The sequence below is a fragment of the Rhineura floridana genome, chromosome 8 (genome assembly GCF_030035675.1).
Source record: "Rhineura floridana isolate rRhiFlo1 chromosome 8, rRhiFlo1.hap2, whole genome shotgun sequence".
Classification (NCBI taxonomy): domain Eukaryota; kingdom Metazoa; phylum Chordata; class Lepidosauria; order Squamata; family Rhineuridae; genus Rhineura; species Rhineura floridana.
This window is the reverse complement of record NC_084487.1, coordinates 82,260,904-82,277,470: the sequence shown is the minus strand read 5'-3', so window position 1 is coordinate 82,277,470 and position 16,567 is coordinate 82,260,904. Positions and strand designations below refer to the sequence as shown.

Below are 16,567 nucleotides of genomic sequence, written 5' to 3'. Positions count from 1 at the left end.
AAATTTAATGAATAAATAAAATAAAATAAAATAAATAATGGCAGCAAAACAGTCCATGAGTCATAAGTGGAAAAATACAGACCTATGCTATCTGTATCCAAATGGCTTTGAGACTAGTTGAAACTGACAGACTTAAAACTCAAAAGGCAAGTTGTATTCTAAAACAAATTCTTTTTTAGTGCTTTTATTATATACTGGGAACAACAAGGTACAGAATAAAGTGCAATCTTATACTTTAAAAACAATTTAATGTAAAATAATATTTAATCTATTATTTTAGGGGGAGGATTAAGTATATTTTCTTTGGTATATAAAATGGATCTGCTTCCAATAAAAGTCTGTTTAAGGAGGAGAAAGCATGTGAACTAGAGAGCATGACATCCCGTTTAGGGCTATGATCCTAGGTAGTAAAAAGCTTGAAAGTTGAAAATTAATATGTTTGATTGTTTTAGCAAGCAATTAGTATGAACTCTTGTTCAGGGAATGGGAACTTTGATTTAATCCAGTTATTTAATATTGTGATTTTTATTAGTGATTCAAATGAACAAACTTCTAAAACCCACAGAAATAAGTTCTCATTGATTTTGTTAGCAGAAATGGCATTACTGTACTATTCCAACGCAGATGTCTTACACTTTCATCTTTCGTATGTGTAGCTAGAGATTGCATACATTGGCAGGTTTGCAGGTTTGAACACAAGCATGAATGAGTCATGTTAATACACCCTCAGGAGTTCTAGGAATGTCTTTGCGGTCATCATAACACTCATTATCAAATTCTGCCTTGCAGTCTTCAGCTACCACAAAACATTTGTCATACAAATACCCTGTAGCTCTGTCCTACTGCTGTTAAGGTCTGATCACATCTATGTTTAGTTTAAGAACATAAATCCACCTTCAAGTGTCCAGTTAATAAGTTTCCTGTAGCAAGAGCCAATTCATATGATTCATTCCCACCTACAGACCCACACAGATAATGGCTTTGGAAGAAAAAACTATGTATATTATGCATAACAGGCTGCGAACCTTTGTTTTGCCAAACGTACATGTGTAAAGTTGCAGTTACCTTCACCAGTACATAATATTGTAAACAGGGTTCCCTACATGGAGTTTGCCTAATATTTCTAGATGCTGTTACCACCTAAATCAGGGCATCTACTAAAAATACAGGAAAAAGTGTAACTGAATTAGCTTCTAGTCTCTTTTAGATCCTCCTTTCTGTCCAGCAAGCAACTTTTCCCCTGACACACCCACAGGTGGCAGGGAGAGGAGTAAGAATGATGTGGCATCCCTGCTTCCTCCAGCTCTCACCTTCTAGAGCCTCCTGCTGTCACTTCTTAGGGTCCCAGCTGCTGCCATGATGGCTGACATTTCTGCAGTCTAGTCCCCACCATACTTCCATTCTGCAAGAAGTCTAGAAAGCCACAGAAACAGACCAGAAAGTGAACAGAGCGTCCCTGCTTCATATCAAGCTCCCTCACTCCAGGCATGGTTATAGGAAGGTGGGGCATATGGCTAGCCAAAAATATGGATCTTATTGAAAAAGGCTTCTGTCCCATTGCAGCAGTCATGGAAACGGATAAAAGTCTCATCAGGAGAACATGTCCTAGCCCAGACACCACATGTAGTGCTCCCTTGGTCTGGTCAGCCTCAGATGGAGTCCAATACAGTAGCAACAGCTTTGCCGCCATCCACCTGGCGTGGCCTCGTGAGCCACCTGTGGGTCCCAAACACTGGTTGAAGATCTATGATGTAGACCATTAAGAGCTTTAAGTTAGCATCAGCACTTTAAAACTGAGCCTAGAAGCAAACTGGCAAGCAATGTGATCAATTGTAATTTAGTCTTGGATGGAGAATTCTTTGTAAACATCTAAATCCATTTTATTTTGTAGCGTATACACTTTGAATACTTTCTGTAAAAAAGCAGGCTAAAGGAAATGAAAACAAAAATAAAACCTCCTAATTTTTGTAAGCATGTTGAAAAGCCATACATACACCCTACCCAGGCTCTTACAAATGAAAATGTGGATCAAATGGTTCTTTAAAAGTTTAATAAATGTATTAGTTCATTGCGTGCATATGTCCTCAAAAGGTACGTCACACAAGATGAGTGTTCACAAAGGAATGTGTCATATAATGGCATTTACAGAGATCTGAAATTTCTACTTAGGTATAAGTATTTGGAAAGTTTAAAGTGTCCCTCAAGGCTTGTCATATTGCCAGACAAAATTAGGTTGAGATGTTGGGCAGGAAAGGGGTGTGTGTTCTTGAATACATTAAAAGGATCATGTAAGAGCAGGCTCTTAAGGGCTATTCCATATCAAACAACATGCTTCAAATCCACAGCATTAACAGCAACTTAAAACATGTAAAGCAGGGATAAAGAATGAGTAGTCATTCACATGCACCACTTCATAGGATATGTTTACTTATTTAGTTTGAACTCAGGATACCATTTTCAAACATCAATCTTTGTGAGGAACAAAGAAATCAAACTTTAAAAATTAAGAGCAAACCTAAACATATTAAATGCATGACTGAATTTACATAAGATAGCCAAGGGGAAAGGCAGGGCTGATTCACACTCTGGTGGTGCAACAGGGAGAGGGGTTAACCCTTTCCCCTTCAATGTTTGCCCAATGAAAATCCTCCATAATCTCTTATTTGTACCATCAGCAACTTCTGTCCCAGAGCAAACAGAAGCTTTGGGGCATGTGATTTTTATCAGAGAACAGCACAAGGAGAAACAGCTAATCAGATTTGTATTGGGGTTCCCATAGCTACAGTTTTAAAATATATATATATATTCAAGTAACCCCTCTGATTTCAACAGAAAAGCTTTAAAACACACCTACCTATCCCCAACGGCACTCAAAAGTGCTCAGCAGTGGATAGTTTGTACCCGATTTATTTTATGATGTGTAAGCAAGAGTTTGTTTCTTTAATTATTCTCACTGAAAATGTAGTCTTCTATAAACTGCACATTTGTTTGCAGTTGGGATCTCTTTTATTTCTCCCAACTCAATCTTGAGAACAAGCATATTATAGGGTGTACCACTTCACATACATGTTGCCAAGACTTTAAGAAACAATTCTGTCTAAGCGTATGGTCTCCCTAGACATATTTCTGGCAGCTGAAATTACATGCAGGTTAAATTACAAAACAATGATTTCACACACACATATATATCGTCTTTGCCATTGCGATGAACTTAGAGACAGCCTTAAGAATTCTTGTAACTATTCTTGTAACTGGTGCTTACAAACCAACCCTTTTGCAGCACTATGTGAACGTACATGGTCTCATGCTTGTTCACATAAGCACAACTAATTTTTTCATATTCATTCGCAAATCTGGATTGAATTTAAGTAGTACCAACTCTTAAAATCCTAATTGCCACCATGCATGAAGCTTTCTAGAGGAAGAGAGCCTGTCTGGATTGAGACCACCTCTTTTCATAGAGTTGCTCACCAGATTAAAAAAAATACAAAACCTGAACAATGATCTTCCAAAAGTATCTCAAATTGTTTCATGGAAAAATCCAGTTCCTTTATACTCTCACTTAAATATAGTTTGCTATTACTCTTACAGAGCAAGCGTAAAAGGTTGTTTTTGACATGACCATGAAGCACCAATACAGAAATGATGAGGCTCTTGTGCTTCTTGCTCCCTCACATCTCTTTTAAAATGTCCTTTTCTCCACTAACAACACTCCGAGAAGTCATCACCATGAAATATCCTGCACTGGTTCTAGCAAAAGTAGGGAACCTGTGGCCCTCCCAATGTTACTGGGCAACAATTCCCATCATCGCCGACCATGGGCTATGCTGGCTGAGGCCGATGGGAGTTGGAGTCCAACAACAGGTGGAGAGTTGGAAGTTCCCCACGCCTAATTTAAACCATATTATTTGTGTGCTTTAATTATTCCTCCTCTGAAATATTTCAAATACTTGTGGAGTATTGGGACAAAAAATTAACATGGGGTGCTTTTTCCCACTTTGCTTACCAAATACAAGTAAAATAAACATGGTAAGTTAGATTTCTATCCTGGGCATTAGAAAATTTTCCAAAGCAAACTAAATTTTCTGATGCAAATCAACCTATGTATATTGGAAAAATTCCTACACAAATTAGGCTAAATTCAAAGTTTCCCAAAAAAAAATCCACATAGCTGCTTTTACAGGAGGGGAAAAGAACCCTCATTTGTGGAACAGAGACTCTGTGGTTGAATTTCCCGACTGTGCCTTAATTTCACTATGCTGGCACAGCTTTATAGCAAAATGAAGCCACAACGGCAGTGGAGGCTGGTTGCTTTGATGTCAGTGGGACAGCAAATCTGTTCCGCGTTTTAGTCCAAACTTCAGCTTTAGCACGTTGGACAGCTCCCTGAAAGTTCGGCCTAAAACTTGGCATGGATTCACTGTCCCACTGACATTGGTCTAGTCTCCACTGCACAAAAGAATCCAAGCTCACCCACTGAATTTCAAGCAGTCCTTACTTCCAAACTGAGATCTGAGGTTATGCAGACGGTGGTAAGCTGTCTGCAAGTAGTGGAAGCCTAAGGTCATTGGGAAATATAAGACATTGTACTCAAACAGCACTGACTTTGCAAAGAGAATGCCTTCAAGTAGAATGAAACTGAAGGTTTAGGAAACCTTTCTATATCCATTTAATAGCAAAATGAAAGAGCCTTCAAAAAAGGAGGGGAAAATATGAAAAAACAAGATTCAACAGACACACACAGTTTACTATTATTCGGTTTTGGCAAAGGATGCATCAGTGAGCTTTTACATTTGGAAAAGTAAAGATTCAAGTAATTTAATTATGCCTCCACAAATGCAAGCTGTCAACAATTTAACTACACAGTAACTAAAATTATAAATACGAAGAATACACACATAGCTCCCTTCAGTTAGATACAAGTTTTAAGTCCAGGTTCAGCTTTTGTTTGAAAGTAATACTCCCCTCTTCACACATGCAGGTTGCTATATTTCAAATTATCATGTTGTTGTTTAACTCAATAATAAGTGAATTAAGTTATGGATACTTTGCAGACAAAGGAAGAATATACAGAAAACAAGTCATATTTGAAGAGCTTTTTATGACCTGGACACATTATACATTCATACAAGCTAGAGCCATTCACAGAAGCCCCCTCCACTTGTACATCAATCCAAACCACACCTCCCAGCCCCAAATTTTGAATGTGAAGACACTGGGGCCAGGACCAGCAGAGCACACAATGTCAGGCATGATCCCACTGTTCACATGTTGAATTATCACCATAGAGGGAGGGATGCTCTTGTGAACAACTTTTATATTGAACCCCGTCATCAAAATTCATCTCTCCAAGATGGGGTGGGAGACACCTATGTTCTCAAGGACAAAGGCACATCCCTTAACAAATGTTTAGGGTCAAGCCAAATTAGTTCCCAGTTTTAGGACAGAACCGGAAACAAATGATTCTATGAGATAGGAAGGCACAAGATCAACTTTGCAAATCCTTAAAAAGGACAATTTCCTTTTACTTCACTGAAGGGAAGTATCCAGACGGACATGATAGGGAGAGGAAGAATCACAATGGTCAGCAGGTAGGTAGAGGAACTCTGTCCACAGTCCTATTGTGATTACTTTAAATGACAGAAATGAATGGAAATGGACTGCCTTCAAGTCGATTCCGACTTATGGCGACCCTATGAATAGGGTTTTCATGATAAGTGGTATTCAGAGGGGGTTTACCATTGCCTTCCTCTGAGGCTGAGAGGCAGTGAATGGCCCAAGGTCACCCAGTGAGCTTCATGGCTGTGTGGGGATTTGAACCTTGGTCTCCCCGGTCGTAGTCCAACACTCTAACCACTACACCACACTGGCTCTCACCAGAAACAAAGGCACCATTAAAACCATGTTCAACAGACTGATCTAGTTTCCCTCATATTTGGGGTTTGGAAAAAACCTTGGGCAGCGGCAGATGAAGTCATAGGCAATAATTTCCATCTGTATGTTACAGACACACCCTCCTCTCATTCATTCTGCTATAAACAGAAAATTGTTTTTAATTTGGAGAAAAGCAAAAGAGGAACTGAAACAATTATCCTCTTTACTAGCTCATTACCTACGTTCACTGTGAAAAATAGTTTAAAACAAGAAACAAAAAACACCACATTTAGAGTTAAGAGGAAAGAGAGTACCAAGAATGTATACAAAACTACCATGAACAAAGTTAAGCTGTCAAAAGGCAGGCAGCCACAGGATGGGTGGATCACTGTTTAATGCCAAAATGGCATTAACCAAGTCTTATGCTGTACAAAGAATGTTGTTCTCATAAACATGGGATTGGAGGTTAACACTATACAAGGCACTCACGCAGTATTGTCGATTCAATAGGTGACAAGTAGCACAACAAAACACATTAGTAAAAATCTGGATGCTATTTGTCTCATGCGTGGGCAAGGGAGTGCCTGGAACCGTATCTCTGCGCTTCCAGAAATATTTCTGGATAAGCATGTGCCTATCCAGAGACTGAGAAACTCATAGGTATCTGTATAGGCGCTGATGCCATCATCCAATGTTTATTATGCATGTTTGGCAAAGATATACTCCAGCTATTGTTTGTTGAGTAGTTTATTGTGTTATGGATATATTACAGAACATTTCTCAATAAAAACATTTCATACACCAAAAAGATGCAACCAATTTTGTCCAGTTAAAGATCATATGCACCAAGGTTTATTTGGTCAGTACATAGGCACCAAGGTACATAGCTTGGACTCTGGATATACCAACACTAAGAAAGAAAAGTAACAATCCAAATAGCAGTGTTCACTCATACACAGAAACCTGCCTCATACTTAGTCAAGCTATTGGTCCATCTAACTCAGTATTGTCAATGCTGACTGGTAGTAGAGCTCCAGAGTTTCAGGCTGGTGTCTTCCTCAGCCCTACATAGGGATGCCAGAGATTGAACCTGGGACTTTCTGCATGCAAAACACATGGTCTGCCACTGAGCTACACCCCTAATCCAAAACAATGCAGCTATTATTGACTTAAGGTTCCAGTATAGCTGTTGCTGCAGAACAATGGCAGAGTGTATATATTAAGTTTCCATAGCTTTTGAAAAGCTGCCAGAGAAATAACATCCCTCATCACCCTTCCTTCTTTCTATAAAGTTTTCTGGAGCAAACCCCGTTTCAATCAATGAATCGTTTATTATTATGGTCGATGACCAGCACTATAAAACATTAAAACAATAAAACGATAAAACATATCAATATTATACAGAGAAGGAAAAACAGCAGCAGGCTGAGATAATATGGCACTAATGGTGTTGAATATATACATCAATAGGCAATAACCCAATTTTTCTATCACATCTTAAACCAGGACTTTATGGTAGCATTCCTATATTGACAAAGAAAGAGAGAGAAGCACTATTCGTTATGGAATTCAACTGTTCAACGTTTTCTGACCGGGACAGAATGTACATTTACTGAAAAAATGAAAAAAAAACTAGTAACAAGAATTAAGTTATATAATACTGTTTTAGGGGTTTTTTTAAGTTACCTCATCCTTTCATAGCAATCTCCTATCTTGCTGCCTATGGGACATGATAATGCCATTTCTTCTTCTACAGCAGGATCTGCAGGGTTTTTTCAAAACTAGTATTAAAAGCTCTTCATATATATGAAACACCAAAATAATTCACTGTCACTTTTATAATTAGACAACCATAACCTATATGTCACCAAAAGAGAACAGACCACTGCAAAAAGCAACTTTATTCCTATCGAAGTTAAGCACACATAATTGTGAGTATAAGACCCAGTATACTCTCATATAGTATTTAGGAATATGAGGGCTAGACTACACATTGCTTTTGAGGCTTTTTAATTCCAAAGGTGGAAAAAATAAATGTGGGTATGGCCTGTGTTTCACTCCCAACACACACAGCGAAGACAAAAATGCCTGATCAACCTTTCTCAAGAACGTAAACACTGTGACCTCCTGAGGCAGCTTGTTCCACTGACAAAACTATGTGAGATCTGCCTCTAACTTAAACCTATTGCTTCCATTGCTTCTTACTCTATGTGTCCAGCGGATGTGGTGATCAATTGATCTTTCCAGCAACTTTTAGACATGTGAGTAAGAAATGCCAGCTTGTAAAGCATCTCCTATTCATGTTGCTTACTTCCTAATGGAGCAAGGATGGGGAAATGCAGCCCCAAAAGGAATTTTGTTCACCAAATACTTTGGGGATGACTCTACTTTTGGTTATTTCTTCATAGCATTTTCACAGCACTGATATTTAAAATAGGCACTGATATTTTAATATCAAATATTATGTCAGCACTTGGGGATATGAATTTCATTTTTTTTGTAAAGCACACTGTAAAGCTACTATATAAATGAAATGATTAGCCTGTTATTTACACTCGAGATGGAGGACAAGGACTTCAATTATCCACCATTCTGAAACTGCTGCTCCAAGGTACATCTTTCCTGAATTTAGCTTTACAATTTAAAAAGTTCTCTTCCTAGTTCAAGGGGGGAGGTCAAGAAAACCAATGATTACTGCATGTTTTAAGAGTGCCATCTAGTGACTCCCTTTCCTCCATTCCTTTAGTTTTCCTTTGGAGAAAAATTCTTCAAAAATTACACTTTCTTCATCCTCAAAAGTATTCATTAATGTTGGGTTTTAAATGCATTTTTTTTTAAAAAAAATTAAAGGTAACATCTTTTTGCCAAAGATCTCACCACTAGCTTTACCAGCAATAGCAGTTAAGTAGTAAAGTCCTGGATAGTTGTGCAACCATGAGGGTGGGGGAAAAAACCCTAACACACTTCTAACCACTAATCTGCAAAGCTTAACATTAATTCTTCCCTGCAATTAAGCAAAGCCCTCAAAGCCAACATCACAGCCAGCTCTTACTATGACCTCATCTCAAGTACTAAAAGAAAAAAAAATTAAACTTGATAATCCAAGATTAGCAGAATTCCAAAACAGCAATTGTTGAGCCCTATTACCACAGTCTCAGAAGAAATGTTAGAATGGACGAGATCTTCAATCCCACTCCAATGCTGTAGCGCACGTATGTGTGTGCGTATTTGGTACAAAAATGAATGTCCCAGTATTGAACTAGATGTAGTCTTGAAGCTGTAAGGCAACCTTCTCTACCCTCCAGGTGTTGGATTATAACTCCCATCAGCCCCAGCCAACACACTGTGCTGGCCTGGGCTAATGATGCAATCTGTAGCCCAAAACATCTGTTCCCCAAAACCTATTGCTTCTTGTTCTGTGTTCCACTGATGTGGTGATCTATTGTTCTTTCCAGTACCCTCTTAGATACACATAGGCTGGGGAAGCCTACTGTAACATATTTGAAAAGCTTTTCCCAATGTGTTAAGAAATTAGCATGCATTGTAAACTACTGAGTATGCAAAAGTATTGCTTTTGTAGGAAGTCTAGCACACTGTCCGCACTTAAATAAAGGTAATAAAATAATGGAGAAGGAAGGGAAGTTCTCAGTTGTGGCTTACTAGTGAGGAAGTGATGGGTCCTGTGTCTGGCGGTATCTGCAGGTGGCTCTGAAAAATGGAAATGGACTGCCTTCAAGTCAATCCTGACTTATGGCAACCCTATGAATAGGGTTTTCATGGTAAGCGGTATTCAGAGGGGGTTTACCACTGCCTTCCTCTGAGGCTGAGAGGCAGTGACTGGCCCAAGGTCACGCAGTGAGCTTCATGGCTATGTGGGGATTCAAACCCTTGTCTACCAGGCTGTAGTCCAACACCTTAACCACTACACCACACTGGCTCTCTGCAGGTGGCTCTACTTGCCTGTAAACCAGGGATGGATAACCTGCAACTGTTCAGAACTCCCATCAGCTCCAGCTAGCGTGGCCAGAAATGATGGGATTTTTGAGGCCAAGGACAACATCATCTGGAGGGCCACAGTTTAGCCAAATGGTGGCTTTGAGAAACATCACAGTGCAGTTGACTTCCAAGAAATTATGGCACACAGATACCAAGACAGTCTGAGCCCTCAAGTCCTTCTTTAACCTATTTTCAGTTTAGCTTGGGTGAAAAGAAAAAGTTATTTTCTTCCTGCATCCGGCTTTTCTTCTATACTGTTATCTATAGCCAGCGTCGAGAACCTTTGGCCCTTCAGATGTTGCTGAACTAAAACTCCTATCATCCCTGGCCATTGGCTATGCTTGCTAGGGCTGATGGGAGTTGTAATTCAAGACCATCTGGTGGACCAAAAATTGCCCACTCCTGCTCTACAGAGTTTTTGCACTGATGTTTAAATGTAATTTTTTAAATACAGAACAGCTTTCATAAAACATGACCCATTTCATTTATAAGCATTCCTGCTTCAAACTTATTTAGCATGCTTTGGGACCAAAAAGAATCAGCAATGCAACAGCCACATCTGGTCTGGCTGGAGATTAATTTAATTCAGCATAATACTTTGCTTTTTCCTACAGAACTTTGATGCCACAGAGATAACAAGTAGCTAATTAATTTGTTAAGATCTTTGTGCTTGCAAAAAACACCAGCTAAACTATAATAGTCTCTTTGGCAGGGTTGTTCTTCTTTAAAGTTATTCGCTTACACATCCTGTCCAAGAAGCAAAAGATCAAAGTAGCAGGCCACCTTTTTTACATTATGTATAATTTTAAAAAAGGTCTCCCTTGCACAACAAACCAGAGTTTTCGTGGTCAACAGGCATCTGTTTTCATATAATCATTTCATACAGATTTCTGTTAACCATTTACAAGCTCTTAACTTTATCTATGTCAATTAAAATGAAGGTGGCAGATTTTTATGCTCACTAGGTTATCTTCCCCAAAATATTTCCCCTTGTACTGTACCCACTATGCTGTATTTCCATTTCTAGCCATCCAGTTTTCAAAAACACACTTAGCACCTATGGCTGCCTTTGAACATAGGTCCTTTCCATGAAATATCAGCTTTAAAAATATTTAAAGTAAAAACCCTTTCACTAGTGTGGATGGGTTCCACATGGTCTGAAGGCACATAAGGCCAGCTCCCAGCAGGGTCAGGTCTGGTCAGTGCCTGAATGGGAGACCGCCTGGGAACCATATGTAAGCCACCTTGGGTTTCTATCATGAAAAGAAAGGTGGGGTATAAATGTAATAAATAAATAAATAAATAAATAAATAAATAAATAAATGTTTAAGACACACTGTGGGGGGGGCAACATCATATATGGCTGTTGTACTTAATTCTTTATACTTGCAGATATGTTTCAAAACCCATCTACAGTGAGAGAGGAACTTCCCCACAGAATGTATCCATGTTCACAGAATGCATAGAGCCCGCATTCATTTCTGAGAGGGGCCTCAGTCTCTAGTCCAGGAGCGGCTAAACATTTGGGTCCAAAGGCCACATCAACGTCTTCCATCCCCTCTGGGAGGCCCATGCTATTGGTGGGATGGCTACACCTACAAAAAGCACGTGTGGCTATCCCGCAGGTGGCATATGTACTCTCATACATGGGATCATGGAGAGATCTAATCTGGCGAATGAGAGGGAAGTGTGCAGGGAAGAGAGAAATCTGAGTCCCAATCCTGGCACTGGGCTAGATGGGGAGACCCTGCTGTACTGTTTGCTTGTGCAGATTTAAAAGCAATATTCTCTCCATTTAGTCATTAGTAAGCCCACCATTCAATATTTTAGCCAATTAGACCAAAGGCACAGGGGTAACAGAGATTATTTTGGCCCTCGTTTTATTAAAATATTTCTTTTAATTGATTTACTACATACTGCCTAATAACCAAGATTCTGCAGGTGGCTAACTATAAAGTTTAAAATCATAAAACAGAACAGCTAAAAACTTAATACAAAACAAAACAGCACAATACAAGATCAGTATAAAACCAGCAATAGAGAAAGCAACAGTTATTAAAAAAGAGATCAAAGGAACAATACAGCCACTTTCTAAAAAGCCCATGAGAATAAAAAGGTCTTACCTCAGCACCATAAATACGCCTGAGCAGCTGCCAAGCTTAACACACACTAGTGTACTCACATTTATGGTTTTTGCTATCTTGCATTTGTTTATGATGTCCACATCCTAATCAAAATATTTCTGGCTACAGGTCTGGGGTTTTTGCAGAAAATATATTGGAACTAGGATATACATTATCCGTTTGTCAGTATCATTAGCTGTATTTCTCCATTTTTATACACCAAAAGCAAGACTCAGGGTGTGAGGGGCCTGCTCAGGAGATCTGCTGTAGACATTTGGGGGCAAGGAAAAAAAATACATTCCAGAATCTGCATGAATGTTTGTCCCATGAAACCTTTAAGAGCCAGTGCCTCTTAAGACAAGGGTACCCAATGTGGTGCCCTCCAAACATTGTTGGACTACAATCACTGGCCATGATGTCTGTTGGATGAAAGTTGGAGTCAAACAACATCTGGAGGTTACCACTATGGGTACCCATACTTTAAGGGTACAATGGATAATGAAGGTCAATTGCAATTCTTACTAGCCATAGACAACTATGTGAACAATTTGGCACACAGGACACACACTTAACTAAGGCCCCTCCATAAAAATGTTATTCAAATAATGTTGGGTTGTCAACAGTAGTTTCCAACTGATAGGTCATAAAAAAGCCCTGCTGGATAAGGTCAAAGGACTATCTAGTCCAGCATCCTGTTCTCACAGTGGCCAACCAGATGTGTCTGGGAAGCCTTGTCACCCTGGGCTCCTGCTGGGAGGAAGGACAGGATATAAATCAAATAAATAAATAAATAAATAATAATAAAGCATGACACAAGTGCAACAGCATTCCCAGCAAATGGTAGTCAGAGGCTTTCCACCAACGCTGGAGGGAGAACTTGGCCTTATCCTCCAAAGGGTTTCAATATTCTTAAATTTCAAAGACAAGCAAAAACGCTATTTCACAGGGTTATAAAGTCATGAAGAAAATTAATGTGGGTGAATCAAAGATTTAGATGGACGTTGGTGCATTGTTGGAGACATTATATACATAGCCTACTGCACAGTCATTTGGTCCCTCCCTTTGAATATTAGGCAGGCGCCATCTCTGCTATCTTTTCGTCGCCTTTTGAAGACTTTCCTCTTTCAACAAGCCTCTTAGGTTGAGACCTATCCCAGTCTGCGTCTGTGTTAGAATCGCTTAATGTTTTTTAATAATGTTTCTAACAAAGTTTTTAAAATGTTTTTAACGCTGTTTTGTTTTAATGTATTTTAAGATCTGTTTTTATGATGTTTTAAAGTGTTTTTAGCGCTTTGTTTGCTGTCCTGGGCTCCTGCTGGGAGGAAGGGTGGGATACAAATTAAATAATAATAATAATAATAGTCATTTATAACACACTGTTCTTTGTCATATAGAAAGAGTAGAGAATTCTATTTAAAAATTAGGAAAGCCAGTTATCCCCAACCTGGTGCCCCCCAGATGTTTAGGAAAAAATCTGGAGGGAGTCAAGTTATGGAAGGTTAAGGTTAGCCTCTCCAGAGATTAACAGTGCAATCTTAGAATGTTTTCCTCAGGAGTCAGTCCCACTGCATTCCATAATGCTTCCTCTCAAATGAGCATACTCAGTTGCCAACACTGTTTATGTATAATGATGTACAAGGACACTATGCAACAGAAGCAGCTATGTATAGTGTTGAAAACACCAGGAAGAAGCAATGCAGAAGATAAACTCACACTGTTACACTGATTTCAGGAAGCATGACAGCTTTCAAACATGACAAGACACTTCCTTGCATTCATATTTTTAAGTACATCTCGGCAAACAGAGGGCAATCCAAGGTTTTAACTTTAAGATAAAATTAACCAAAGTTCTTATGATCTTACTGCATAGTATGAGCCAAAAAATGTGGCTCATAGCACACGGGTACAGATTATGCTTTTCCCTTTGGAGAAAGAACTCATAGGTTTTCCACAGCAGGCTAGTAAGACAGAAAAATTTCCATGTGCCTTAAGGAGTTGGAAGAAAACAGGACTTCCGGGAAGGGTGACTTCGCTTGTGCCTGCTTTTGAGACGGGCTCCCGCCTCAGAAGAAGCTTATTCAGATATAAATCAGTCAGAACATTTTTTTTTTTGACTGATGAAATTTCTCCCGGGCAGGGAGAAACGTAGAGATCAACCTCAAAAGCCTGTTTTTGTTGGGAGGACTGGATTTCATTAATTTATGAGAAAAGGTCCAGCCAGCAATGCCGGACGGACCTCCGAACAAGCTCTATCTGATTAATGCGATACGTTTATCTTTACTTCAAAGAGAAAACGGACTAACAGGCAAGCACCCTTCTTTCTATTTTTTTTTTTACTTGGTTTAAATTGTTGCAGCAAAAAGAGATTTGTCAAATGAATCAGCTTTAAAGAACTTCTGGGTGAGCTATAACTCTTCTCTGTTATTCACGAAATTAACAGCTTATCTCTGTTTCTATTGCAAAAAGCTGTCCTAGAAGTGCATTCTAAAGATATAAACAGAAGAGGGATTTCTATTCCGAGGAGAAAAAAATAAAAAATATGAACTTTGGAACATTATATTGTCTGGGACTATTCTCTTTTTGGTCTATTTTATTTTGACGAATCTGCTTCTTCACGACGCCACTAACTGTTTTGATGCTGGGAACTAAATTTGTTTTGTATTCTTGAACATAGAGAGATAAGGCAGGCTGCTCTGTTTATACTGTGATGTCATCAAGCCTGGAATATTAACCCAATTGTTGCTGAAATAAGAAGTGGTTCTTCTTTATTTTTGTTTTGTTTTGTTTTCGTGGTTTTAAAAATGACAATCAAGAAAGTGGCTGAGAATCTGGAAGTAATTATGTTTCAGAAAATAATGGATGAGATTGAGATAACGAAACAAACCCTGCGACAGGGCAGTAAGGAGCTGAAATTGAACTGAGCAAAATGACGCAGGAGCTTAAAGAAATAGGGGATCCTGTGAGAGAGGAGAATGAGATCAGAGATGAGAAAAGAAAAAATAAAGGGAAGATACAAGGCCTGGAGATTGGAACAAATGTGGAATTGGAAAAAGATCTGGAGTTTATGGATATTAGAAATAAAATCTACTGTTTGGAATTGAACGTTATCTCTGAAGAAATTAATGAAGATATTAGAGATAAAGTTATCAATGGCTTGGATAATTTTCTGGACTGGAATGACGTGATGGAGCTTGATATAGAGAAAATCTATGGAATTAACTGCAGCCATGTGACAATGGAAAAACTCTCAAGAGATGAGCCAGTGCATTTTGTAAAAAAGAAGAACAGAGATATGACTTTACAACAATATTTCAGCAACTTATTCAGAATCGATGGCAAGAAAATATTTGGGATAGAGGAAATTCCCATCAGACTCTTATTATATGACTATGGCTATGACAGCAATATTATTATGGAATACTGATAATGGAAGATTGGACACTGAAATTACTGGACTTAACAGGACTATTGAAGATGGAAGATGGAATTAATATGGATAATGGAATAATGGCTATTGAAATTATTGGACTTAACAGATTTGATGAGATGGATTAATCGATATGTTTATTTGGACTATGGTTATGACAATAAGATTATGATTATTATTAACGAGATGGATTAATCAACATGTTTATTTGGAGAAAAATTGATATATTTCTTAAAGAATTGAAACCTCTCTTTGACTTTTTGTGGAAAGAATAAAGTAATGTCTATGAGATTTGATGATTAATTAAGATAACTACTGGAGGAAAGTGATTTTATAATATAATTTAAGAGACAGGATTGTTATATATTGTAGACCTATAACTGATCTGCGACAAATGGGAAGTCAACATTTTATTTTTTTGTTTAATCATGTTTGTTTTGTTTTTTGCCTTTGAATGTTTTATGATTTTGTTTTGTTTGTTTTATGGAAATTTGAATAAAAATTATTGTAAAAAAAATAAAAAAAGGAGTTGGAAGAAAACCAATCAATATATTTACACACTAGGCCCAGTTAGCTTTTTATAATCATATCTTTTTAAAAGGGAGCCTCATGCAGAGTTTACAATAAAGACCTTCTCATGAATAAACACTTCTAGGGGCAGCATAATAGTGAGAAGAGAGGACAAGCCAAAGACCAAGTTTCTTCACTATGGATGCTTCCTTCCAGTCAGGTGTTTATTATGGGACCAGTGCTCCTCAAATGCACATTTTTTGCAGCATTCACATGACATCATTGTAATCAAAATGGCCTCCTGTATTTTCCCCATTTAATCCCGTTACCCTTTCCATGGAAAATCTGCGTTAAACTAACACACACAACCTGTCGCCAATGACCCATTTGTGATGATCTCAATGACCCATTTACAGTATTAAGCCTCCCTACAAGGCAAAACTGGACTCATTTTTTTGAACTGATAGCTCAGGTTGACATTCCCCCTCACTGGCCTGGTCTGCATGACCAAGAGTAAAAAAGATCCAGGAAGAGCAAAGCAGATGAGGATACCTTTCGGAGATCCCACATGTTTTTGCGGTCCCACTAAGCCGCAGGTTGGCTTACCATGTCACAGGAACCAAGCCACTGTCTATAA

At 38.5% G+C, this 16,567-nt stretch overlaps 1 protein-coding gene across 2 annotated transcripts in view; it reads right to left on the bottom strand.

Annotated features, from left to right (window-relative positions):
• Positions 1 to 16,567, bottom strand: part of PRICKLE1 (prickle planar cell polarity protein 1) — an 87,016-nt gene that overhangs the window by 52,515 nt on the left and 17,934 nt on the right. The gene's annotated exons all lie outside the window — the stretch shown is intronic.